Source organism: Mytilus trossulus, chromosome 14 (genome assembly GCF_036588685.1).
Source record: "Mytilus trossulus isolate FHL-02 chromosome 14, PNRI_Mtr1.1.1.hap1, whole genome shotgun sequence".
NCBI classification, from domain to species: Eukaryota; Metazoa; Mollusca; class Bivalvia; order Mytilida; family Mytilidae; genus Mytilus; species Mytilus trossulus.
In genome coordinates this window covers 16,989,910-17,017,394 of record NC_086386.1, presented here as the reverse complement: position 1 = coordinate 17,017,394, position 27,485 = coordinate 16,989,910, and the positions used below count along the sequence as shown (strand labels likewise).

Below are 27,485 nucleotides of genomic sequence, written 5' to 3'. Positions count from 1 at the left end.
TATTTGAGTTAATTCTCAGCATATTTGCATCTGTTAATATAAATGTTGTGAATATCAATGTGATTGTTATTTTTTAGTGCTGTTATGTTATATTGTTGGTGAATTCCATTGAAAAATCCAAACCTAGTCATTTCATTTTATTGCATATTTGTTCCAACATTTTTAATTTATTTTCATATTTTCGAATATTATCAGTAAAAAATTCATGTTTAATTGTGTTGTTTTTTTTTTTGTTGCCCGAAAGAAAAATTAAAGGACCTGTTTGATTGATTGATGATTGTCCAGTACATACATCTTCAGAAGGATTCTGTATTATGATGTAAGGTTGTATAAAAAAAAAAAGTCAGCTGGAAAATCTAGAATTGTGTGACACATTGTATACATTACCTATTATAAAATACACTTACATTTTGAAATCCAACACATCCTGCACCATTAGAATTTGACAATGCATGAAGTTTGTTCGATTTTAACTTGGAACCTTCTATTGTAATGATTTAACAAAGATCAGGTCACACCAAACAACATTGTTGGAATGTTGTGTTTATGTTTTCTGGTTTCCTAAAAGGAGTAGGTCCGGTAAGAGCCCTTTTTGGCCCCAAAATATAGCAGTTTTACAAAACTGTTAAAATGTAAACTTTTAGATATTTATTTGATAGTAGAATGGTTCTGCTACATAAATATTGGCTGTTTTTGGCAAAACAATGCACATATATTGAGTACTAGCACCATTAAGTCATGCTAAATTACTGAAATCATCAAAATTCAAGCATTTTAGTTAAATTTCAGACGGTTTCCGTGTAAAACGAAAGTGGCCGCATTTGTGTTCATCCAAAATATTAAAATGGATGTTGTATTTGATGATTATACATAACATATATAAAGATTGAGAATGAACACGGATGCAACCACTTTCATTTTTGACAAAAACCATCTGAAAAGTGACATTTTTTCACATATTTGGTAGATTTTTCATATTTAGCTTGAATCGGATCGTTTTTATGACTAAATGAGTTAAAATCTTTCACAAAAAATAATTGAATCAAATGAAATGGACACTTAAGTGTTTAAAAAGTGGTCAAAATCTTTCGTCAGATGAAACTGAAATTTGAGGCCAAAATCGGTCCTTACCGGACCTTCTCCTTTATATTTAATTGGGTAGGTATTTATTTACCCTGGTCATTTTGTCTATAGATAGATATAGGAAGATGTGGTATGAGTGCCAATGAGACAACTCTCTATCTGTCCATCTGTTCTTATCTGTTCACCTGTAAGGTATTGTGGATTCATTTATTTTCATGGGAAACTTGCACTTCTGTGGATTTTTGATTTTGTGGTTTTTCAAAATCTGTATAACATCATACAGCAAATATGTAAATCCAGGAAGTTGGTTTCAAACGAAAAATAATGAATCCGCAGTAGAAGGTTTATCTGTTGCACTTCTCTAACAGTTTAAAGAGTTACAATGATTGTACTTCATTTAGATTTTTTTTCTCACAAAAATAACCCAGTCCAATATACCATTGTTTTCCATAGGCAGTCCTAATTTCCAGCTGTTCATTCCTGCTTTCTAACGACCTTCCATGATCTATTGTGTAATTGTGAATAGTTTTCGTCCTGAATATGTCTGAAATAGTTGCTGCTGGACATTAAGTAAGCAACTATTAATCTATCATCAAGTTGGAAATAGATTGGGTATTAGTTAAATGCAAAATTTCTGTACACTATTGTGGTACCATAATATTGGTGACCAAATGACTGTTCATTAGAACAGGATAAAAAATGATTGTTTTTGTCTGTCATGCAACAAATATTGTAAAACGAGACATCTAGTGATATCTGTCTGGTAATGAAGTCGAGGATATCTGAACAAAGCTTATGTCAGAAAGAAGAATACCTTAGTGTAAGAATATAGTATATATACCAATACACATAATTTACAACGCCTGGTGATGTTTCAAAGACCTTAGTGCTTCACACCTTTTAAGCAGATTCTGTCTGTCATAGTTTCATCGTCCTTGACCTCATTATCATCATAAAGGGACTACTTGAAAAAAAATGTTTATTTTTGTCATGTCCTTGACCTCATTATCATGATATACAGCTAGTCTACAGCTTAAAGGTTAAGTGTTCATGATCAGGTCAGTATCTCGGATACTATAAGTGAAAAGTCAACTATATTTGGTGTATGTATTCATAATTTGTAAATTAAACACTTTAATTTAACCTTGGCCTAATGTTCATGTTTTTCTGCATTTATTAAATACTATAAGCAATATTTCAACTAAATTTGGTATATGGATTGATTGTAAGTTGTACATGTCTAAATGGCAGGCTTCATCTGACCTTTACCTCATTTTCATGGTTCATTACTCAAGGTTAAGTTTTTATGGTTGTCTATTTCTCAGATACTATATTAATTAGGTCAACTACTAGAGTGAGTTGCATAATGTACATGTCTGTCTGGCAGGTTCGTCTGACCTTGCCCTCATTTTAATGGTTAATTGTGTATTCAGCTTAGACAATGCAAGCAATGGACTGACTAGAATGTTTGCACGGAACATATGTCTGTTTGGCATGGTACCTCTGGCTTTGATCTCATTAGGTAGATCAATGGTAACGTTGTCATAGACTTTCAACAATCATGGTAAACTAAAGCAGGCCAGAAATTTAAGCACGTGGACCCTTGCATTAATAAATATATCATATCTTCAGACCGATATTAGTGCTAAAAGGCTAATACAATTCAAAATAACAGAAACAAATCTAAATATTGTTATGTGCCTTTGTAATATATGATACCTAAATGATTATTAAGCCTCGTTTCTGAGTTTTAATATTTGTAATCCTGTAGACATAATCTATGACGTGGAATAAATTAAATAAATATAACGATCTGAGTACCATTGATACATCATTCACCATGGCAATACATTACAACAAGACATGTGCAGGCCGGCCGTCGGACATATTTGGACAACATAATCATTACTTCCAAATATGAGATAGAATATTTCAAGGTCTGAAAGTCTATTGAAGGGTGAAATACCTTAAATATGCAGGTAAATATAAAAAAAAAGATGATGTGGTGTGATTACCAATGAGACAACTCTTTACAAGAGACCAAATGACACGGAAATGAGCACCTATAGGTCACCGTACGCCTTCAACAATGAACAAAGCCCGTACCGTATATTCAGCTATGAAAGGTCCCGAAATGAGAAATGTAAAACAATTCACACAAGAAAACTAACGGCCTAATTGATGTACAAAAAAAAATGAACGTTCAAAGACGAATATTTAACACAGAAACAAACAACCACTGAGTGACAGGCACATACATGTACATACAGAATGTGGCGGGGTTAACCATGTTAAAGGGATCCCAACCCTTCCCCTAACCTGGTACGGTGGTGTTATGTAAGATCATGTTAGTGTGAGCCAAAATTTGTTCCTGTGAAAAAAGTTCCAGTGGACCTAATTTCACAGATAAAATAAGGTGATAGAGCAGATTGGTACCCCGAGAAAACATTGTCATATTGGCTTTTACAGATTACTTTTATTTTAAAAGTATTTTCTATGACGTCACGTTCATAACAACGTTACGGGCATTAGAAAAAAACAACAAAAGTCAAACAAAATGTTTTATTTCATTTATTTTATCAGTCGATAATAAAATCTGAGCCAAAACATTGTTTTTAATTCCTTGATGTAAATGCAATTCATTGTTCTTTGAATTATCGATTTCTGATTGGTCTAGACGAGAGGGTAACATTCAAAAAAATTGTCACCCTCTCAGCCATGTGATAGAGTAAATTGACACCCTCGTCTTAGCCAATCAAATTATGGCATTTTAACGTGAAGTATAATAATATAAAATACCTTTGTTCAAAACTAATATCACAGGAACTTATTTCACCTTTTCTCTTAACTTTTAGTATTGGAACAAACTCATGGTGCTGTAATTTTTGTTCCGGAACTTATTTCATACTTGTTTAAAAAATTAGTTCCGGAACAAATTTTATAGTGTTGGAACATATTTTCTGTGACATAAGTTCCGGTGGAACATATTTCATATGAAATTTGTTCCGGCGGAACAAATGTCACGCTGGAACAAATATTATGTTACATAAGTACAACGTAAGAACGAACTAAAAAAATGAGTTGAAAAAGGCTCAACTCACCATGCAGATTGATACAAATAGAAAGACAGATAACCAAAAAAAGTGAATTCTTTTAGAAGTTTATTTTTTGGTAAAGTGTAATTCATTTTCTGCTTTATTTCAGCACAGGGATCATTGTCCGTTTACATTTATAATCTGTTAAACAATTATGCATCAGTATTTCCGCCAAAGTTGTAGTTACATTTATGCTTCATTCAGAGGTCCTGTTGCATGGTCCGATGATAAACCGCATCATTTTTGGTCATCTGAAATGTTTTAACTTTCGGATTCAAAAATGAATTGGAGTCTTTTTTATAAATATATTCATATTGTATACGTGTCTCTTTTACACTATAAGGTTATATTCATTAGCGTAAAAAAAAAACTAATCAATTTTCATTTAAATTATGCGCCTGTCCCATGTTAGGAACATCAAGCTTTTGTTAGTCTTGTGCGTTTTCTAAATTAAGTTTTATATATTTATGATTTCATTGTTGCGTTATTTTTTAGGGGCAAGCTGAACCCCACCTCCGAACGAGCTTTTCTTGTTGCGTTGATGACCCATTAGCGGCTTTGGCTGTTTTCTGGTCTCTGGTACTGTTGTCTCTTTGACACATAATCTGTTCTCAATTGCATTTCGGAAAACTCTGTATTTTAAAATTGAAGAGTCATCGAATGCTTCTTTTTGTAAATTCATTGGGGTGTAAAAGCGTTAACCGAAGTACATTTTGTACGAAGCTTGGAAGCGCTTCATTCTAAAAATGTGGGCACTGTCAACGCTTTTATAACCCGAACTATGAAATTACTGAAAAATGCATTCAATTCTTATAATTTAATTTACATTTTTTCGCTATCATCATAAAAAAATCGATTTTATTTTTTTTATCTCTTTACAGCAGAATATGTGCACTTTTTTGTGATAGCACTTGTTATCATGAATGTGAAACTTCATTGGGATATGAAGGTGAATTTTAGTATGACGCACAAGCATTGTTATCCAATCAAAATAACGGTTTCTTCTGAGATATACATGTAATGTAATAATTTATTTATCTGTATGTCTGTTTAAAACAAGAAGAAGACTGCGACACAATTCGTGAATATGATATCGGTAATGAAGATTTTTTTTTGCCAATGGGATGATAACATTCATGAAATACCTTGAAAATCTTACAGATATTTCACAAATCTTTAAGTAATTAACTAAACAGACAATAATAGCCTATTAGAATCGAGATTAGAATATAATTGTATTGGTTGTAAAAAGTCATAATAATGTAAAAATGAAGTAGATCATCCATTTTGACTAAAGAGAGATAACTCCATTTTTTAGTAATGAATTTGTCAGTTAGTTCTGGAATACGCTCTGGATTTTTGTAACATATCATCATAAGTCATTTTCCACAAAATGTATCTTCCGAATAAAGCTTACTAAAATATCATTTTAAATATCCATAAGATAAGATAAGATAGTTTTATTCCTATTAAAGGGTCCATGAAGAGCAAAGTAATTTATAACAATGATTTTGGTAATTGACACAATAATGTTAATATACATCATCTACAGCACTGGCACTTGTCTCAGAAAAAAAAATTCCTATATACCTTATTATAAGATTTTTTTTCTGAGACAAGTGCCTGTGATATACAGATATGATTTAATATAATCATCTCAATTCTAAGATGTTAAATCCATATTGTTGATATTTGATAACAATTAAGAATCTGTGATCTTTAATGACTATAATATGTGTATTAGTCACAGTAGGAATCATAAAACAGTATTTCACAATGAAACATATAGTGACCCGTCTCCGCTGAAAGGAGCAACAGACATACGAACAAAGACAAACAACAACGGAAAGACAACCATACTTGGTATCGGCACTAAATCGGTCCGTGTAACACTTATCAATTCAAAGTTTTAAAAAGTTTTGAAATTTCAAATTTTTGGAATTTTGATCAAAGTTTTAAAAATATCAAAATTCCAAATTGTGTAAAAGTTTTGAAATTTTGAAATTTTAACCTAATAATTAAAATATTAAAGTACTAAATATCGTTTTTAAATTTGATAGTTTAAAAATTTCATCAAACTTTAAAAATACTAAACCTAACGTGCAATTTTGATTATTTCACTTTTTGAAAGTTGTTTTTTTACATGGATACTTCCACGAGGGCTTCAATAGTGGTACATAAAAATATTCTGATCCCCAATTTGAAAAAAAAAATCCACTTCAACAAAACAACCATATTCCCACTTTTGAAGATAAAGTCATAGATCAAAACAGAAAAATTTAAAATCAAATGAGAAATTACAAATGGGGGCTGGGACAACCAGCAAGTAAAATTATCATTATTAGAGTTGTGCGTCTTGTTTTAAATTGAATTCTCTTCTTTTGTCATCCATTTTTCGCACCCTATAACTGTCTGCCTAAGGTTTTATATTATACATTAACTTTTAAGTATCAGTATGTTTTATTTAATTTTGTTTCGTTTCGTTCCGCTTTTATTTCGTTTTGAAGTTTACAGGTACCCCTCTGTTCGCCCCTTTTCTATTTTTGATATCTTAATAATTTTTTTTATAAAAATCAAACTTTTAAAAGAGAAATAATCAAAATTGCACGTTAAGTTTAGTATTTTTAAAGTTTGATGCAATTTTTAAACTATCTAAACGGTATTAATTGAAGTCTAATTATTTGGTTAAAATTTCTAAATTTCAAAACTTTTGATATTTTAAAACTTTGATCAAAATTCCGACAATCTAAAATCTGAAAACTTTTTAAAACTTTGAAATGATAAGTGTTACACGGACCTATATCAATAATTGTGTTGCAGTTAAAACATTTACGTGCTCTACATCACCCTTTGCCAACTTCTGTCCATATGTCGTTAAGTAAATCATATTCAGATACCAAAAAGATAGCTTGAACAGGGAATAGGGCACTTTTAAAATCAGAAAGAAGCATGGTTTAATGAGCTTGCTTCTATGTGACACTAGCAGAGGTAGTTTTGGCTATTTCAATCAGATTGCTGTTTAACGATTGGGCTGTGATCTCTCCGTGTGCAAAAGGCCATGTTTCTAGGGCTAAACCAGACATTAAATATTGATATGTCTGATTCCCGATAATCGTGCGGTATTTATGGTCAACAACAGAGATTAATGTGAGACCTGTGTTCGGTTCTTGACTCCATGGGCACTGTTACATTGTGAACCAGTGCGTACAACTTCTGACTCTGCATGTAAGTCTAGCACAAGACATGATTCACAACCTATATCCACAGGCACTTGTCTCAGAAAAAAAAAATAAGGTATATAGGAAATTTTTTTTTCTGAGACAAGTGCCTGTGACTGATTTGTATCACTACAATATAATAGTTATTACGTATACGGTGAGGTTGAATTTCTTGTCATTTATTCATCAGCCACGCACGAACTTGTCTCAGGACAAAATAGTCTCTGCACATTAACCTCAGTTTCAGGTATAGAGATGGTTTTTTTTTTTCTGAGACAAGTGCTTTTTGCCATCCATAAGAACTTGCGGTCATCCGATGTTCAGTACTTCAGTACTTTGATTAAAAATCACTATTCCTATTATTCCCACATGCAAATAATAATAGATGGGTTTTTTTTGTAAATAATTTGTTATTATAAGATTAAGGTTAACTAAAAATTAACTTTAGATCTACATGTATTTTTTTTAAAAAGAAAACATATTTCTTAAACTGTTAAGGTATATTATTTATAACAAAATTTAACAATACACTTTTTATATGAAATATCATGTTTTTTCTTCTTCAAAAATTACCATAGAATAAAGAATTAATCAGATAAATAGAAGTAAGATAAAAAAAATCATTTAATGTTTAAACCAAAAAAAATGTCATCAAAATTAACAAGATTTCAATGTGCAAGAAGAATCTACCAGTTTTACCTAAAAAACGTTGATGAAAACAACATAGATGGTTATTTTAGGAAGTTCGCTCCTCATGTTTTTGATTTTTTTACAGATATTCGGAATCCTCTGGTTTTATTCATGTTGTGCCAATATAAAAAATGCCATATATAAAAAATGTTTGAAATGTCATTTTTGAAAATCTTATTAAATCCGTGTTATTTTTTCATAGTTTTTGAACGACAACAGATGCCAAGATGCATCCAATGTTAAATACATGAAAAGTCTAGAGAGAATTATTTCCCGCCAAATTTTCATACAACTCGTCTAAACATCAACCCAACAATGTTAGATCTGTAAATTTGCTTTCGCAAATTTTTGGTTCTTCCCTCGCCGGGATTCGAACCCATATATATATATATATATATATAACTCGTCTCAACATCAACCCAACAATGTTAGATCTGTAAATTTGCTTTCGCAAATTTTTGGTTCTTCCCTCGCCGGGATTCGAACCCATGCTACTGTGATATCGTGACACCAAATCGCCTTCACTGCAGCCGTCCCGCTAGACCACACGACCACCTGGGCTCTACAATAATAGAGCTTTCGCTGGCCATGTGTTACCTTACCTTTATATATATCGGAAGCACGCACACGGCCCCCCTTTTTTGTTGCTTTTTCGTTTCTTTTTCTATGTGCTATCAATATATAAAAGCTTGTTATTTTGAAACAGAGTAGCTATTCTTTAAACGTTATACACATTTCATGCAATGATTGACGGCGCAATGTATCCACTTGAAATCAGATAATTCCAGCCAAAGCGAACTCGTATACACAAGGTTCCTGCCTCAAGATGTATGTCGCCAACACCAATTTCAACTTCAGCTTTCGACTATCCTTAATGACTAATGAGTTGCCATCCGAAATGCATCATAGTGTGTATTTCCTTACATCGATGCACACTTTTCTTACCAGATTTATAAAAAGTGGGCATAGGAGGAATGAACCTACTAGAAAAAAGACAGTTCTTCATCACTTAATGCTTTTATATAAGAACACAAAGATACTACCTATACTACTAGCTTTAGAAAATTAATAGATAGGTGCTACATCGAATGAGTGTCAAGTGTCAATTGTGACAATTGAAGCACCTAAATCAGAAAAAAGTTAAATACTCTTAAAAGATAGCAAAATTGACCACTGACCCTTTCCTCATGCATTTATTGTTTTATTTTTCTTTAATGTTAGTTTATGTCATCTAACATCACAGTGTTGTTATTAATGTTATGCTCTTAAAGGGACACTAGCTGTCAAATTCATGTTCAGCCGATTTTAATCAAATTCTCATATTTTATTTACAACAATGTAAAACATTTATCCAAACTATTAAAAGTCTAAAATAAATAATAAACAGGGCACGAACATGAAAATACGTAGCTTCGTTTCGTGTGTATTTTAGTCCAGACGCCATCTAAAGTAATTAATTATCGAGTTGACATCTAAAGTCATGCGAAGACCATATAGTACGCGATGTAAACATAAATAGATCAAGCCTAGCTGTCAAATTCATTTTATGCTGCTGGATTATTCTAGGTCTATTTAATTTCATTTTATAGATGAAAAACAAATGTCCCTTAAATGGGCCCTTTAAATTGGAAAAATGAAAATATTGTACATATAGATCAATAAAGATAAAGATGTACCGGCGAGTCCCAAACCTATCGAACACCGTGACAGTGACTAAGTCTGTCTTCTTATGGGACTAATAACATACATCAATTTTTACATGGAGGTAGTCCAAAAAGTTACGACGTCTTCAAATCTTATTCATTTTCAAACAAAAAAATGAATTGGAAATGTAAAAGCCCTTTAGGCAAAATAAAATAAAAAATAGAATAAAGTGAAATAGCCTCTCAATTAAGGCGTCATTGGTATTCGGACTAACATTGATGAGCATGTATTTTTGTATCGGTTAACAATTAAATCATTTAAATAATTTGTGAAATGTTATTTATTTAGTTTCTGTTAACTTTAAATTTTCTATTACAGACAAGTTTGATGTTGAGCTTTCACTCAACGTTTCTGTATATCTAATAGAAATTATCGCTGCTGATATCCTTTGAAATTTCAGGACGAACACCCGTTCTAGGTCGAATAGAAATTGAAGGGACCAACGGATCTATTGCGTCTTTTTTTTTCTTCGTCTAAAAATAGAAATTGGAAATTTTCAGTGACGTTCATTTGGTCGGAAAATTACTGGTGTAAGCATTGATATTTGTTAGGGATTGTTCTATTAAAACGTATTTAAAGATGCCCAGAGCTGTGTGGTGTCAGATGACGTAGATATCATGGAAGTTGAGATACAGTAAGCATAATCAGAAACATATATATTAGATTATACTGTGTTTCAAGACACAATTTACTAAATCCAATTATGGATTTCTATATTTAATCATTACTCGGACTTATGTTCACAATAATGCTATATAAAAAATTTACAGTACAAGTTAAGTCCGGTACAGTATATCTTTTATATATAGCCGGTTTTTTTTACTTTGATTTATTTGACTTATTTCACTGGGATTTCTAACTTGTTTGGTATCAAGAAATTTGTTTGCAGGTGTCTATGGTTGATTTAATCACGTGACACTTTTTCAACTTGCATTCGTGCATCACAGTAACATATTTTAGTGCTGTATTCTTCTTTTTTTTATTTTCATCACCTAAACTCAAGCGACTATGTTTCTAAACAGATGAACTGATAGATTTGACAAATATTCTACTTTGTTTTCTTCAAAAGAAGTTTCGAACCTAAAACCGGTGTTCTAAACTTCCTCGTATAAGTGTCATACATTGCTTTATTTTTTAGGGCATTTGTCCTTAATCGTTAAAAATAAAGACTTATTCAGTTAAAATCTGATAAAATTGAAGAGGATCGTTCTGAAATTATTTCGGCTGAACAAATTATTCTAGAAGTGTTGGCCAATGTCTCTAACAAATGTAATACAATACAGGTGTTTATGTTTAAATAGTTTAGTAATACAGGTTAATTTTTAAATATAAATAGTGGAGTGACAAATCGGGAAAAGTCGCCTATTTTAAGAGTTTAATGGACCGAAATACCTCGGCTCAAAATCCACATTAGAGCAAACAGTATACTTTGATTTTAGCCCTAGCGAAAATAGTTTTCCCACGGTGCAGTTTGTTTTTTAATATTATAACATCGTCAAATTTCATATTTTTCGAATTGGTGCTTAGCGGGCTGATATGAAATATTTATCACATGCTTCTAATATTATCGCATGCCTTTCCGTAACGTTATTGCGTGTCATTGCGGTGATACTCGGAAAATTCCGGAAAATACACATCAATCACGCCTGGTAAACCATCTAAGGTAGCACTCCACAGTTAGATGTGTAGTTTCGCATTTTGGCCCCGAATGAGTGTCAAGTGTCAATTGTGACAATTGAAGCACCTAAATCAGAAAAAAGTTAAATACTCTTAAAAGATAGCAAAATTGACCACTGACCCTTTCCTCATGCATTTATTGTTTTATTTTTCTTTAATGTTAGTATATGTCATCTAACATCACAGTGTTGTTATTAATGTTATCCTCTTAAAGGGACACTAGCTGTCAAATTCATGTTCAGCCGATTTTAATCAAATTCTCATATTTTATTTACAACAATGTAAACATTATCCAAACTATTAAAAGTCTAAAATAAATAATAAACAGGGCACGAACATGAAAATACGTAGCTTCGTTTCGTGTGTATTTTAGTCCAGACGCCATCTAAAGTAATTAATTATCGAGTTGACATCTAAAGTCATGCGAAGACCATATAGTACGCGATGTAAACATAAATATAGATATAAATAGATCAAGCCTAGCTGTCAAATTCATTTTATGCTGCTGGATTATTCTAGGTCTATTTAATTTCATTTTATAGATGAAAAACAAATGTCCCTTAAATGGGCCCTTTAAATTGGAAAAATGAAAATATTGTACATATATATCAATAAAGCTAAAGATGTACCGGCGAGTCCCAAACCTATCGAACACCGTGACAGTGACCAAGTCTGTCTTCTTATGGGACTAATAACATATATCAATTTTTACATGGAGGTAGTCCAAAAAGTTACGACGTCTTCAAATCTTATTCATTTTCAAACAAAAAAATGAATTGAAAATGTAAAAGCCCTTTAGGCAAAATAAAATAAAAAATAGAATAAAGTGAAATAGCCTCTCAATTAAGGCGTCATAGGTATTCGGACTAACATTGATATGCATGTATTTTTGTATCGGTTAACAATTTAATCATTTAAATAATTTGTGAAATGTTATTTATTTAGTTTCTGTTAACTTTAAATTTTCTATTACAGACAAGTTTGATGTTGAGCTTTCACTCAACGTTTCTGTATATCTAATAGAAATTATCGCTGCTGATATCCTTTGAAATTTCAGGACGAACACCCGTTCTAGGTCGAATAGAAATTGAAGGGACCAACGGATCTATTGCGTCTTTTTTTTTCTTCGTCTAAAAATAGAAATTGGAAATTTTCAGTGACGTTCATTTGGTCGGAAAATTACTGGTGTAAGCATTGATATTTGTTAGGGATTGTTCTATTAAAACGTATTTAAAGATGCCCAGAGCTGTGTGGTGTCAGATGACGTAGATATCATGGAAGTTGAGATACAGTAGGCATAATCAGAAACATATATATTAGATTATACTGTTTCAAGACACAATTTACTAAATCCAATTATGGATTTCTATATTTAATCATTACTCGGACTTATGTTCACAATAATGCTATATAAAAAATTTACAGTACAAGTTAAGTCCGGTACAGTATATCTTTTATATATAGCCGGTTTTTTTTACTTTGATTTATTTGACTTATTTCACTGGGATTTCTAACTTGTTTGGTATCAAGATATTTGTTTGCAGGTGTCTATGGTTGATTTAATCACGTGACACTTTTTCAACTTGCATTCGTGCATCACAGTAACATATTTTAGTGCTATATTCTTCTTTTTTTTTATTTTCATCACCTAAACTCAAGCGACTATGTTTCTAAACAGATGAACTGATAGATTTGACAAATATTCTACTTTGTTTTCTTCAAAAGAAGTTTCGAATCTAAAACCGGTGTTCTAAACTTCCTCGTATAAGTGTCATACATAGCTTTAGTTTTTAGGGCATTTGTCCTTAATCGTTAAAAATTAAGACTTATTCAGTTGAAATCTGATAAAATTGAAGAGGATCGTTCTGAAATTATTTCGGCTGAACAAATTATTCTAGAAGTGTTGGCCAATGTCTCTAACTAATGTAATACAATACAGGTGTTTATGTTTAAATAGTTTAGTAATACAGGTTAATTTTTAAATATAAATAGTGGAGTGACAAATCGGGAAAAGTCGCCTATTTTAAGAGTTTAATGGACCGAAATACCTCGGCTAAAAATCCACATTAGAGCAAACAGTATACTTTGATTTTAGCCCTAGCGAAAATAGTTTTCCCACGGTGCAGTTTGTTTTTTAATATTATAACATCGTCAAATTTCATATTTTTCGAATTGGTGCTTAGCGGGCTGATATGAAATATTTATCACATGCTTCTAATATTATCGCATGCCTTTCCGTAACGTTATTGCGTGTCATTGCGGTGATACTCGGAAAATTTCGGAAAATACACATCAATCACGCCTGGTAAACCATCTAAGGTAGCACTCCACAGTTAGATGTGTAGTTTCGCATTTTGGCCCCGAATGAGTGTCAAGTGTCAATTGTGACAATTGAAGCACCTAAATCAGAAAAAAGTTAAATACTCTTAAAAGATAGCAAAATTGACCACTGACCCTTTCCTCATGCATTTATTGTTTTATTTTTCTTTAATGTTAGTTTATGTCATATAACATCACAGTGTTGTTATTAATGTTATGCTCTTAAAGGGACACTGGCTGTCAAATTCAGGTTCAGCCGATTTTTATCAAATTCTCATATTTTATTTACAACAATGTAAAACATTTATCCAAACTATTAAAAGTCTAAAATAAATAATAAACTAAGGTACCATTTTCATTGTAACGGCTAGTAGAACACAGAAAATATAACAAAAAATGAGGCAGGAGGGGAAAAATTTCACCTTAAGGTAGCACTCCACAGTTAGATGTGTAGTTTTGCATTTTGGCCCCTGTGAATTTTTCAAATATGAGAACTAGTGTGCAATAAAATTCATTTTTGGATAGCTGAGTATTAAAATAACCTTTGTATTGGGTTTATATGAACATCAAGGTTATGTAATGTATGTAATATAGGCTGTTTTCTGTATGACAGTCCGTATTTGCATGTCCCTACCATACACTGGTCCGGCAATTATTGCAATGTTTTTTTTCCAACTTTTTATCGCACGAACTTTGTGATTGGATTTTACGAAAAAATGAGGCGAAAGACACCCATTTTTTATTTGATCATTAGGAAGATTTAGGGAAACAGTTTCTGAAAAGGTATCACTCAAAGGCATTGAAAGTCTAGTTTGATCCAATTTTTTGGGTGAAATGTGACATGTTCACCCCCCTTTTTGCAATATTTTATGGGAAATAAATGCAGAATGTTGCCATGGATACACATAAAAGGAATTAATTTTCACCCTTTTCACTTTTGAAAATCAAATCTATGGAAGATACTGATTACATACATATGCACATGTACAACACAAACAGTTAGGTTAATGTATTAGAAATCCATTATCCAGGAATAGGAGATGATAAAACATTTTGTGGCTCATTTTTAATTTTATTTTCTAACTGTGGAGTGCTACCTTATGGCACATCAGAAAGTACAGAAATGCACTTTTAAAGATAAAAATTACCACAAATCTTTAGTCTGTTATGTTCTTGTTTTAGTTCTGAAGGTAAAATGTCTGCTAGGGAAGCAATTTATGTTTATTTCATTGTTTACTCTCCTTAGCAACCAAATATACACATTTTGACACTTAGACATGTTGCGGTCTTAAATTTGTACTCCTTTAGCTTTGCCCTTGTAACCAAAGATTGCGCTTTATATGATATCCTCAGAATGTATCGCTTTATATTTTTGAATGCGAATAAGTCAAATAAACATTTTTAGCAGGATTTTATATAATAATTTGGCATTAATTACATTTAATGATGCCAGTATGGCTAGAAATTTATACCCTGCTTGAGAGCTTCTAAACCAAGGTTAGGTATGCTATTTACAGCAAAATTGACCTATAAGTACTTTTAAATACCTAAAAATTGTACACTTTGTCCTCTTTTAAGGTAATTTTATGATTTTAAATAAGATAAAGGGGAAGTTTTTAGAAATTTACCCCAAAATTGATACAGACTTGCAGTTTTTCACTATGATCCATCATTTATTTTCAAATCACTTTTTGTCGCGTTTCAACATCAACTGCTTACCTTCATAAAATCTTTATTAATGAACCATTTTTTAAAACTAAGATACCATTTTCATCGTAACAGCTAGCAGAACACAGAAAATATAACAAAAATTGAGGCAGGAGGGGAAAAATTTCACCTTAAGGTAGCACTCCACAGTTAGATGTGTAGTTTCGCATTTTGGCCCCTGTGAACTTTTCAAATATGAGAGCTAGTGTGCAATAAAATTCATTTTTGGATAGCTGAGTATTAAAATAACCTTTGTATTGGGTTTATATGAACATCAAGGTAATGTAATGTATGTAATATAGGCTGTTTTCTGTATGACAGTCCGTATTTGCATGTCCCTACCATACACTGGTCCGGTAATTATTGCAATGTTTTTTTCCAACTTTTTATCGCACGAACTTTGTGATTGGATTTTACGAAAAAATGAGGCGAAAGACACCCATTTTTTATTTGATCATTAGGAAGATTTAGGGAAACAGTTTCTGAAAAGTTATCACTCAAAGGCATTAAAATTCTAGTTTGATCCAAATTTTTGGGTGAAATGTGACATGTTCACCCCCCTTTTTGCAATATTTTATGGGAAATAAATGCAGAATGTTGCCATGGATACAAATAAAAAGGAATTAATTTTCACCCTTTTCACTTTTGAAAATCAAATCTATGGAAGATACTGATTACATACATATGCACATGTACAACACAAACAGTTAGGTTTATGTATTAGAAATCCAGGAATAGGAGATGATAAAACATTTTGTGGCTCATTTTTAATTTCATTTTCTAACTGTGGAGTGCTACCTAATCTCAACCAAAATGTTGAGACGAAAAAAGTATTCTGGCACTTCCTGTTGAGTCTTTCTGGTTCAAAATATCCAAAATAAACATAGGGTAGGTCGACTTTTCGTCAAAATACTAAAAATCGATGAGTTTTTATTAAAATAGGAGAATGTCATGCCATAGATAATTGAATTAGGATTTGTTTCGTGTATAACACGGACCAATATGATTTAAAATGACATCGGAATTACTTTTCTCCTGCAGGTAAATGTGGCCAGTGCACTCAGCTTTTGACAAAATGACAGTGAAATCATTGATAAAACTAACGTATATATCAGTAAATTAGTATTTTTCTAAAACCTTATAAACATAAAATTACAGTTTGCTCTTTTCTTTACTAATATAATTTTATTAACCTTAATATGTTATAAAGTAGATCATGTTGAGATTTTCTGGTATCGGTTGAGATATTCTGGAACAATGTTGAGATCTTCTGGTGATTGAAATTTTCAACTAGCTTAGTATCAATTATACATACAAATGAACAACCGCCAAAATTCATAAACTTGCCGTATACTGTTTGACATTTCAACTGTCATTTTAATCTTGTCTTTTTCAACTGTCATTTTTTATCGTATCTGTATAGTTATGGCAGCAGCTTCTAAAGAGACCTTTGGTTATAATAAAGTAAATACTGGTAGTGAATAATTAATAGCTGTGTTTTTTATGTATTAAAGTTCTAGCGCTGGAGATGAATAGTCTAGCGCTGAAGATTAATAGTCTAGCGATGGAGATTAATAGTCTAGCTCTGAAGATTAATAGTCTAGCGTTTGAGAAACAGTTTTGCACAGAAGCTAGAAAGTCAATAATGTTGAAATTGATATATATAGGTCCACTTGTATTTTTGTCAATCTGATGAATTAAGCATTTTCCATCTGATTTTTATAGTTTGTTCCTCTGTTGTACTGTTATTCTACTGTCCAATGTTAGGGGAGGGTTGGGATGTTAATATTTGTCTGGCATATGACTCGGATCAATTTACAAAAAGGACATCTTAGTCTATCCAAGGATTTGTATAGTCTAACTATACAAATCCTTGGTCTATTTATTCATTTTTTTTTTAAAGTAACCGACCTGGATTATTTTTGTATAAAGCAAAGCTTTCAGAAAGTTCTCAAATCATTTTTTTTTTCTGGTGGTCCTTAGAGAAAATCTTCGCAGGTCCTTACTATTTTTTCTAATGCAAAATTTCGATGATGAAAGCCTTCGGACTACCACTATTCAATTGCTTTCATTATATATCGATCCATATGTTAGTATGCAACGTAAACCAGACGTCTCCTATACTTTTCTTTTTAATAAATTTCTTCAGTTGGTTGTGTACGGATTGATACTTCAGTCTGGGAGAACAAAATTTATTTCAGCACTAGTTGCAACTAGCTTTGAACAAACTTCCAGTAATTGCAAATACTCTTAATTCGATGTTTTGAGTCTATGGTCTTACTGTTAGTTGGCCGGTTTTTGAGTATCTCGTACCGATCTTTCCAGTTAATCAAATCCCAATCATGAGTATTGAAATTAGCGTTACACATAATTACGGAATCGAAATCATCTAAATAAAAACATAATAATAAATAAATATTATAAAATAATCTTATTTATACTTATAAAGCATAGTACATTTTTCTATCGACAATTCTAAAAATTGTATCAGTATTTAGATTTTAACTTACCACATACAGAAAACATATATCAGGTTAACCGCAAAAAGGTAAACTAGAATAGTACCGTTCACTGATATAGTTTCGTTGTTCATTTTGGGAAATAACTTTATTTTTACAATAGAAATTACATCTAATTATTTAATTAAACTTTAGCATAGCTGTTTTAGCAGTTTTTGTCTTTATATAGTAATATTGCACGCGTGTTGGATTGCTAGTCGTAGTTAATTTGAACTTTGAAACCTCAGCGCCCATATTTTAACAATAATATACTTTATGACACAAAATAACCAGAAAGACTCAACATTGTGACAGAAAGACTCAACCAGTACCTTTATATCTCAACCATTTTGAATTTAGAATTTTCCTGCTTAGAATAGGCTTGACAAATTATTTTTTTGCAATTAACAGACGTGGTTATCGTAAAGCATAAAAAAACCCACAAATAATTGACATATTTTCTTGCTAGGTCATTAAAACCATAGCAGTTTTATCGGATTCAAAGAAAGTAAACATGATAATTCGTAGGAGAAAAGTGATTGTGACTTCAATTTCAGACATTTTGGTTGAGATTAGATGGTTTACCAGGCGTGTCAATGGTACTTTTCAATGAAAAAAACATTACAAAGTAGGGTGCAAAAAGTTACTTTAATATGATGACTTTTTCAAACAGTATATTGTTTAATTATTTTTTTAATCGTTATTATAAGAATAGATCGTACTGTTATTTTTCTCTGATGAGGCATTTGATAAAAACATTTCATTTTGGATTTACTACCTTTGAAGTTTGACGTCTGTAAACTTTTCACCCTTTGAACTGCTTTTTTTCTATTTCTCTATATATATATATCAATCTGTTATTTTTCTCCATTGTTGAAGCATATGATAAAAGGATCATAACATGTCATTTTTCATATCGCATGTATTATCAGCCGTCGATCCATGCGTCTCTTGGTCTGATATTGAACCTAGGGCTGATAATTCTTGCGATATGAACTAGAGGCTCCAAAGAGCCTGTGTCGCTCACCTTGGTCTATGTGAATATTAAACAAAGGACGCATTTGAATTCATGACAAAATTGTGTTTTGGTGATGGTGATGTGTTTGTATATCTTACTTAACTGAACATTATTGCTGCTTACAATCATTCTATCTATATTGAACTTGGCCTAAGAGCTTCAGTGGAAAATGTTAGATAAAATTTACAAATTTTATGAAAATTGTTAAAAATTTACTATAAATGGCATTAACTCCTTATGGGGTCAATTGACCATTTAGGTCATGTAGACTTATTTTTAGGTGTTACTTTGCTGTACATTGTTTCCCTTTACAGTTTATCTCTATCTATAATAATATTCAAGATAATAACAAAAAACGGCAAAATTTCCTAAAAATGACTAATTCAGGGGCAGCAACCTAACAGCAGTTTGTCCAATCCATCTGAAAATTACATGGCATATAGATCTTGACCTGATTAACAATTTGACTCCCTGTTAGATTTGCTCTAAATGCTTTGGTTTTTGAGTTATAAGCAAAAAACTGCATTTTACCCCTATGTTCAATTTTAGCCATGGCGGCCATTTTTGTTGGTTGCCCGGGTCACGCCACACAATTTTTAAACTAGATACCCCAATGATGATTACGGCCAAGTTTGTTTAAATTTGGCCTGGTAGTTTCAGAAGAGAAAATTTTTGTAAAAGATTACCAAGATTTACGAAAAATGGTTAAAAATTGACTATAAAGGACAATAACTCCTAAAGTGGTCAACTGACCATTTTGGTTATGTTGACTTATTTGTAGATTTTACTTTGCTGAACATTATTGCTGTTCACAGTTTATCTCTATCTATAATAATATTCAAGATAATAACAAACTAGAGGCTCTCAAGAGCCTGTGTCGCTCACCTTGGTCTATGTGCATATTAAACAAAGGACACAAATGGATTCATGACAAAATTGTATTTTGGTGATGGTGATGTGTTTGAAGTTCTTACTTAACTGAACGTTCTTGCTTCTTACAATTATATCTATAATGAACCTTGCCCATTAGTAACAGAGAAAAATATTTGGTAAAAATTTACATCAATTTACCGAATTAATGAAAATTGTTAAAAATTGACTATAAAGGGCAATAACTCCTTAAGGGGTCAATTGACCATTTAGGTCATGTTGACTTATTTGTAGATCTTACTTTGCTGAACATTATTGCTGTTTACAGTTTATCTCTATCTATAATAGTATTCAAGATAATAACCAACTAGAGGCTCTAAAGAGCCTGTGTCGCTCACCTTGGTCTATGTGCATATTAAACAAAGGACACAAATGGATTCATGACAAAATTGTATTTTGGTGATGGTGATGTGTTTGAAGTTCTTACTTTACTGAACGATTTTGCTTCTTACAATTATATCTATCATGAACTTTGCCCATTAGTAACAGAGAACTATATTTGGTAAAAATTTACATAAATTTACCAAATTAATGAAAATTGTTAAAAATTGACTATAAAGGGCAATAACTCCTTAAGGGGTCAATTGACCATTTAGGTCATGTTGACTTATTTGTAGATCTTACTTTGCTGAACATTATTGCTGTTTACAGTTTATCACTATCTATAATAGTATTCAAGATAACCAAAAACGGCAAAATTTCTTTAAAAATTACCAATTGGAGGGCAGCAACCCAACAACCAGCTGTCAAATTCATCTGAAAAATTCAGGGCAGATAGATATTGACTTGATTAACAATTTAACTTCTTGTCAGATTTGCTCTAGATGCTTTGGTTTCATAGTTATAAGCAAAAAACTGCATTTTACACCTATGTTCTATTTTTAGCCGTGGCGGCCATCTTGGTTGAATGGCCAGGTCATCGGAAACATTTTTCAAACTAGATACCCCAAAGATGATTGTGGCCTAGTAGTTTCAGTGGAGATTTTGTAAAAGATTACTTAGATTTATGAAAAATGGTTAAAGATTGACTATAAAGGGCAATAACTCCTAAAGGGGTCAACTGACCATTTTGGTCATGTTGACTTATTTGTAGATCTTACTTTGCTGAACATTATTGCTGTTCACAATTTATCTCTATCTATAATAATATTCAAGATAATAACCAAAAACAGCAAAATTTCCTCAAAATTACCAATTCAGGGGCAGCAACCCAACAACCGATTGACCGATTCAGCTGAAAATTTCAGGGCAGATAGATCTTGACCTGATAAACATTTTTATCCCATGTCAGATTTCCTCAAAATGCTTTGTTTTTTGAGTTATAAGTCAAAAATGCATTTTACCCCTATGTTCTATTTTTAGCGGTGGCGGCCATCTTGGTTGGTTGACCAGGTCACGCCACACATTTTTTAAACTAGATACCCCAAAGATGATTGTGGCCAAGTTTGGATTAATTTTGCCAAGTAGTTTCAGAGGAGAAGATTTTTGTAAAAGATTACTTTAATTAACGAAAAATGGTTAAAAATTGACTATAAAGGGCAATAACTCCTAAACGGGTCAACTGACCATTTTGATCATGTTGACTTATTTGTAGATCTTACTTTGCTCAACATTATTGCTGTTTACAGTTTATCTCAAACTATAATAATATTCAAGATAATAACCAAAAACAGCAAAATTTCTTCAAATTTACCAATTCAGGGGCAGCAACCCAACAACCGATTGACCGATTCATCTGAAAATTTCAGGGCAGATAGATCTTGACCTGATAAACATTTTTACCCCATGTCAGATTTGCTCTAAATGCTTTGGTTTTTGAGTTATAAGCCAAAAACTGCATTTTACCCCTATGTTCTATTTTTAGCCGTGGCGGCCATCTTGGTTGGTTGACCGGGTCACGCCACACATTTTTTAAACTAGATACCCTAATGATGATTGTGGCCAAGTGTGGTTTGATTTCGCTCAGTAGTTTCAGAGGAGAAGATTTTTGTAAAAGTTAACGACGACGGACGACGACGGACGACGGACGACGACGACGGACGACGGACGCCAAGTGATGAGAAAAGCTCACTTGGCCCTTCGGGCCAGGTGAGCTAAAAATGCTATGCAATAATATCAGATAAATACATGGCATTTTTCATATCGCAAAAAAATAACAGATTGATATATTAAATAATCCTTTTACGTGTTTCCCAAATAGAAGTTAAAAGAGTGAAAGTTCATGAACGTTGGACCCCAAATTTAGTACATTCGATAGTAAATCTTTCTATCATATGCCTCAACAGAAAAGAAAAACATTTCATTATTGACGAATCAACAAAAAAAACTTTTCATATCAGCCCGCTAAGCATCAATTCGAAAAATATGGAATTAACGTTAATATAAAGTTATAATAATGCAGTAAAAATCATATGTTATTTAGTCTAAGTATATGCTAATCTGATATTATTTGACATCAAACTTTCATATCATATGAACATATAAATTGAGTGAGTTTTTCAATCTTACCGTCTGTCAAGGTTTAATGTTACATTTCTCAATATATATCACCAATAAAGATTATTTTGACTAGTGCTATAACCTTCATTTAAGTTTAAATAAACAGCCAAGATTTTCATTATTTTCTTTTTATTACATCATGGATCGGGTGTTAACTTGACAGTTATTTTTTCTCCTCTGTTCTTTATGGCATTTGAAAAAAAAATCCCAAAAATATCTTTATGTGACCAATTGACCATACTTATATATTATTGCATAACTAAATCTTAACCATGAATATTTTTTTGTTGATAATTTCTCGTAGATAAAAATGTTTTGTTTTCCCCCGATTTTCTCAGTGACATGTTGCAAGCAAACGTATGTATTACTAATCTCTTACAATCAGACATAAATATGACTAGCTGCATTTGTGGAGCACTCATAGAGCGTGCTTCCACAGAAACAAAATCTCAGTTAAAACGAGAGACTACCGAGAAATTGTCCAAAATGTTTGAAATTTGCGATTTTATAAAATCCCCCTTTTGACCTTTGACCGCACTTTTCAAAAATCTGCGCCACTTTAGCAGTCTAATCAAAGGGTATTATAATTATCTGCAAAATAAGAACAAAATTATCCGTGAGGTATTTCGATCCATTATATTTTCAAATTTACCTTATTTGTCACCGTACTATAAGGTACATCTCTGACATCTACCTATTTGGAGTTATTTTCTTTCTGAACGATACGTCATTCTTTCGAGAAAAAAAACCACCGGACGATACCAAATTTCGTAGACAATAGAGACTCTAAACAGATATTGTCTTTATTCTGCAAATAAATTTGTATATTTTTTCATCCCAATCGTTGAATTTGTCGACCAAACTTAAACGCGGACCGCACAGAGGACCCCAAATTGAACTGTGACGTAAACAGTAATTTAACATAACCGATCGCTCGCAAAAAAAGTAGGATACGCGGAAACTATATCCCATTAAAACGTATTACATATCGCTTGACCCTTCGTGTTATCTGTACACCTGTATGAGTATAGTAGAAAAGTAAAGGCATCCACTAGATATATATAAAGGTTAAATGCATTTTATGTTTCAGAACGATTCACACGGGTGTCAAGAACAAAAATCTATCATCGATATCTTTTTCAAAGAGCTGGTCATTTTATGAGATAAAGATAAGAAAAATATAACAGTAGGTGAACATGTATGACCTATTAATTGACATATGTTATATTGCCCCATTGAAGTTGCAGGTCATTGATATGATTGAAAAAAAATTATCCATACTAGCGGCACTCTGTGTATACCTTTTTATAAGAATTGACCCCCACTTTTTTTGCCGCCCGTGCTTTATTGGCTAAAATCATGGCAGTGATAGATAATTGCTGAAACAACTTCCAGAAAATCGTCTAGCAATCAAAAACCAAGCAAAATCAAAGGCTCTTCGTGAAATCATGAAGTGGATCCAGAAATCAAGACTGGCAAGATTACAGTGTTAAAAAGTGTCAGAAACTAGAAACATAATCCTGTATATCGGAATCATTCCCAATAAAATGTTCCATTCAAATTTTTGTTCAGTTGTATGGTCATGTTCTTTAACATTTCTTTACTGATGTCTTTTTACAAACGTATGCAATTATGTTTCCTTTTTAATCTTACATTTTTAACCTTTTCTAAGAGAGAGACTGGTAACGCTTAGTGGAAACTTAAAAGCATATTCAGAAAGAGAATATGACGATAAGATAAAGACCAACATGCTGAACTTGATCTTTGCAACGCTAGTTCACAGAAAGTCATGTCATCTTATTGACACTGATTGGTACGACTTTGGGTAACCAGATTTTATCTCATTCTTATCGAAAAAACATGTTCCAGTTGTATTTATTTTCTTTGTTTGACCTGGGCAGGGATAAAACATGGATGGATAGTTCGTTTAAAATGTTACCTTACTTATCAATCGGGTTGTGTATCCCTAGGAAATTCCGAAATGTTTTTTGTTATTAATTTGTGTGACCTTATTGTTTTGTCTCTACTGATACAACCTTGTTCACTCTGTCACTGCCTTTGTTCGTTACTGTTAACCCCCAAATTGTGTAAAATGAATTCGACAATAAACCTAAGTGCAGTAAAAAACGGACATACTAGTAAGTTTTCGCTGACACTGTCTTGGTGTCTCCACTATTTCTTTTAAATTGTGTAGAGGATTTTTTTAAACGTACAGAATATCTGATTTTTTTTTTAGTAAACTACGTACATAAATGATAAATGTAAATGTGATTTCAAATGTACACTGCTTTATAAGTACGAGTCATACTTTTCATTGGATGTTTTCGTTCCCCTTATCACTTTTACTGTCAGTTAAAAAAGTAACAGGATGGACAAAATCGAACACCAGCTGGCACACCATTTCAAATAAAATCATTATTAGGTGTTTGTAAGATTGCATATTTTGAAAAAAAATGTTAACACAGCAATATGCTATTAGTTATTTGAACTAATTTGAATTTAATCATTTTTTTTGTGCTGTTAAGATTCCGAATTTGTACTTTATGTATTATATAGTCAATTACTTTTTGACAAATTTTAATGTCAAAATCCAATACAATGTGACAGCTGGGAACAGTATACCTAACAATATATATGTTCCTGGTGACAGTATAAATTTTCTTTATCAGTGATAAATGTTGGTAATGCATGCAAGTTGCTTTTAAAGTTAAACATATAACTGCAATTTCAAGAGGTATTTTTTATGCCCCACCTACGATAGTAGAGTGGCATTATGTTTTCTGGTCTGTGGCTCCGTTCGTTCGTCTGTCTGTCCGTCCGTTCGTTCGTTAGTCCCCAGGATAAAGTTTTTGGTCGAGGTAGTTTTTGATGAAGATGAAGTCCAATCAACTTGAAACTTAGTAGTCTTGTTGCTTATGATATGATCTTTCTAATTTTAAAGCCAAATTAGAATTTTGACCCCCAATTTCACGGTCAACTGAACATACGTAATGAAAGTGGTATTTTCAGGCTAAAGTTTTTGGTCAAGGTTGTTTTTGATGAAGCTGAAGTCCAATCAACTTGAAACTTAGTACACTTGATGCTTATGATATGATATTTCTAATTTTAAAGTCAAATTAGACTTTTGATTCCAATTTCACGATCCATGGAACATGGACAATGATAGTGCCAGTGGGGCATCTGTGTACTTTGGACACATTCTTGTATAGTCAATGATATATTCACTTCTTTTGTAGGATCAAACACTATATCTGAATACATCAAGATGGAACCTACTACGCTATTTGTAGGAGTACCTTTACTACAATTGCTATAATAAATGCACTGTGCTAATTTAGCTGGAAAAGGAATTTGTTCAGGTGGTGGAGCAGGTTTTTTTTTGTGAGTATATCATAATGATGACATTAAGCATTTACTAATTGTCTCGCCTTGACGGAGCCATAAAGCGAGACATGTGTATGCTGTTGTCGGCGTCGGCGGCGATGGCGTCAACAATGTATTAGTTTGTAATTAGGTCTAGTTTATGGTGAACCACAAGTATTAGGTCAATCATATTTGGTATGCAGTTGTATATGCATTGGCACATCTCATTTCCATGGAGATTATTTAGCCCTGCCCCCTCAGTCAGGGTCTATTGACTTTAACTTTTTCTTATTTTACATGTATTAGTTTGTGATTAGGTCAGTTTATAGGGAACCACAAGTGGAAGGTCAATGATATTTGGTATGCAGTTGAATAAGTATTGGCATATCTCATTTCCATGGAGATAAGTTGGCTTCCCCCCTTAGTCATAGTCAATTGACTTTGAAATTTTTTGTAAGTTATCATGTATTAGTTCGTGGTTAAATCAGTTGAATGGGAACCATAAGTGGTATAGGCCAATGCTAATTAGTATTCAGTTGTATAAGCATTGGCACATCTCATATCCATGGAAAATATTTGGCCTCGCTCCTCGGTCACAGTCTAATGACTTTGAAACTTATCTTAGTTTACATGTATTAGTTTGTGATTAGATGAGTTTAAGATGAACTTCTAATGGTAAGTCAATGATATTTGGTAGGTGTGCAAATTTATTTGCATTTGCAAGTCATCGTTTCCATGGAGATCGTATAGCCCCCCTCTTCATGGTTCATTGATTTTGAAACTTTTACATAGTATACAAGTAAATGTTTGTTTTAAGTTTGGGAACGACTTATAATAAGTCAATGGTATTTGGTATTCAGTTGTATTAGCATTGGCCCATTTCATTTACATGGAGATTGTTTAGCCATGTAACTCAGTCATGGTTCATTGAATATTTGCATAACTTGTGTAAGATGTTTTAAAAAGTATTGCTATTTTGATGTCAACATTTGCATAATCAAAATTATTTAAAGGCGAGACATATCTCTGTGATAACAGTTTATATTAAACGCAATATTTCATTTCTGTCACAACAATAGTGATGCAAACACAAAATTCATATACAAATCAACGTTCACATTCCTCATGTGAGCTTATATAAGTAAAATGATGTGGTACATGTATATGATTTTTAATGAGACGAATTACCACCAGAGGCCTAATTACTAATATAAAGATAAGAAAATAAAATTAAAAAGATCAAAGACGGCCGGGTTCACAGAATATTTCTTAAACAATGGAGAATGCTCTAAACTGAACATTAAAATATTCAAAATATAAAATGTGGAAATTCCTAAAACATTTCCATAATTGCAGATGCACAACTTCAGCTCATATGCAATTTTATGGAACGCCATGACTGCCTTATGTTAATGATCAGCATTATATTCAGTGCTCACATCATTATATGCAGTGCTCACATCATTATATGCAGTGCTTACAACATTTTATGCAGTGCCCACAACATTATATTAAGGGCTCATAACATTATATTAAGTGCTAACAATATTATATTAAGTGCTCACAACATTATATGCAGTGCTCACAACATTATATGCAGTGCTCACAACATTATATGCCGTACTCACAACATTATATTAAGTGCTCACAACATTATATTAAGTGCTCACATCATTATACGCAG

General features: G+C 32.2%; 1 long non-coding RNA gene across 1 annotated transcript in view; it reads left to right on the top strand.

Annotated features, from left to right (window-relative positions):
* Positions 1-12,644: 12,644 nt before the first annotated feature.
* LOC134697436 (uncharacterized) overlaps positions 12,645-27,485 on the top strand; it is a 32,245-nt gene continuing 17,404 nt past the window's right edge. The window contains exons 1-2 of the long non-coding RNA XR_010103114.1: positions 12,645-12,758; positions 25,675-25,819. This is a non-coding gene — a long non-coding RNA (uncharacterized LOC134697436). The remainder of the gene's footprint in view (positions 12,759-25,674; positions 25,820-27,485) is intronic.